The following is a 2,396-nucleotide window of genomic DNA, read 5'->3' on the forward strand; positions in this document are numbered from 1 at the left end:
TTAACAGGTGATATGTTGTCTTCTTGCAGTTACTTCAGTATAAATCGAGTATATAACATAATAAACATGATGGATAACATATTAAATCAGTATTTTTATTCTCTATAAAAATATTTTCTACCAACTGTCTTCATTAGGCTTCTCTTCAACTTTATTAAAAGATGTGAACCGCCTGAAAACAGTATTAAAACAAGTCACGTCCTAAAATAATTTCAAAGTGCAAGTCTTTGCAGTTATTTTTGTGGGAAATTGCAGCCAAATTTCCACATATTGAAGTAAATAATCCGCACTGGCTGTAGAATACTTAGAGAGTCACATCCAGTGTTGCGTCTCCAGACGATGCGTCTCCAGACGATGCGTCTCCAGGTGATCTGTAAAGGAAAAATTCTTTTACAAATAATCCTTAACATTGGTGTAAAGAATAAAGGGACACTGAAAAGTAGTATTCATAGCATCCACTACGTGAGAAGGAAAACAAAAGTAAAATAATGCATATGGGAAGAAGCAGGTTTTTGACAAGATAAACATTGTAAAATGTGACTCTCCCTCCTGTAATATTATTACGTTCACTACAGCTGTTTGTCAAAGAATACAAATTGCACGGAATGTCCAGCATAGGGAAGCAGAAGGCATAATGGCAAGTTGAAACTATACTACTATGGTGTATACTGATTATTGCCACCATATTCTTTGTAGTGACAGTAATTGCACAGCAGTTTGTGAACAACAGTGAAGAGCTTTAAGATGGGAGGGGACTTGTGAAAAAATTTTCTTGTGGAAAACTATGTTGGAGAATGTAGCAAACAGAGCCTACTGGAAGAATTTAGCATTCAGTGATTGCCAAGTGTATGAATATTATCATACTTCTTTATAAGCTATTACAAAGGCAGCACTGTTTAGTTACATTGTTAAACTCTAGAAATGGCTATTACGGCTTTAGGGATATGTGCTTTTAATACCAGATATTTTTAATTTTTTAAAACAAAAAACCACAATTAAAGCAGGATTCTGTAAGTGCACCAAAATGAAGGGGTTGCCTTGTAATAGATCCAGGTGAAGAGCTAGCAGCCATCTATGGTTGATGAGGAGAAAGAATAATTTTAAATTATAAGGATATTAATTAAAAGTACATTTATTTTACAGAATCTTGGATTGGCTGTGATATCTGAAGTATTAATATATTAAAGAATTTGACAAATGAACCTTAGAATCACAATTGTTGTTTTTCAAATGTGTGTGAATTCCTAAGGGACAAAACTGCTGAGGTCATCGGTCCCTAGACTTACACACACACACACACACACACACACACACACACACACACACACACACACACACACACACACACACACACGCCTGAGGGAGGACTCTAACCTCTGACGGGAGGGGCCACGCAGTCCGTGACATGGCGCCTCAAACCGTGTAGCGACTTCATGCGGCTGTTGTTTTTCATTGTTGATGACTCTTTATGTACATGTATGCTCATAAAGCCATACTGAAATGACCACTTACTAAAGAGATTCTTCCTGCTCCATTTGTTTATGGAGTGCAGGAAGAATGACTAATTGCTTAAGTGCCTCTGCACATGCTGTAATTAGGCTAATCTTGTCTTTGAGGTCCCTACGGAGAGATATGTAGGGGGTTCTAGTATATTCCTAGATTCCTCACGTAATGCTGGAGCTTGAAATTTGGTAAGTAGGCTTTTGCGGGATAGTTTGTGTATACCTTCAAGCATCCATCACTTCAAATTTTTCAGTGTCTCTGTAGCACTCTACCCATAGGTCAATGACACCTGTCCCGCTACATTGTATATGTTTAGTATCCCCTGATAATCCTGTTTTGTACATGTTCTACACACTTCAGCATTATTCTAGGAAGATTGCACAACTGTTTAGTAAGCAACCTTGTGCTGCATTTTCTCAGTATCCTACCAATGACCTGATATCTGCTTCCTGTCTGTAAGACAGTCTATAGGACCATTCCAGTTCATATCCCTACATATTGTTACACTCTGGTATTTATATTAGTTGGCTGATTCTAATTGTGACTCATTGATACTGTAGCCATAGTATTACCTTTTCCATTTTGTGAAGTGCACAATTTTACGTCTTTAAAACGCGTTATCACTCTTTGCATAACATTGAAATTTCATTAACGAGAAGTTACTGAGATTTTTGAAGGGACTGTAGCCCATATCATGTAGGAAGACACTACCATGCATAGAGGCAGAGAAATAAGCATGGATGGAGGGGTGAGATCTGCGCACACATGGCAGCAGAGAGCGGGCAAATAAGACCAAATATCGAATAGTGCGAACAACAGTTGGGTTCATTTGCCTACCGTACATCATATTATACGTTCAAATCTATGAGAGGAATAATAAATTTTAAAACTGA

Source organism: Schistocerca serialis, chromosome 2, assembly GCF_023864345.2.
Source record: "Schistocerca serialis cubense isolate TAMUIC-IGC-003099 chromosome 2, iqSchSeri2.2, whole genome shotgun sequence".
In the NCBI taxonomy this organism is placed as follows: domain Eukaryota; kingdom Metazoa; phylum Arthropoda; class Insecta; order Orthoptera; family Acrididae; genus Schistocerca; species Schistocerca serialis.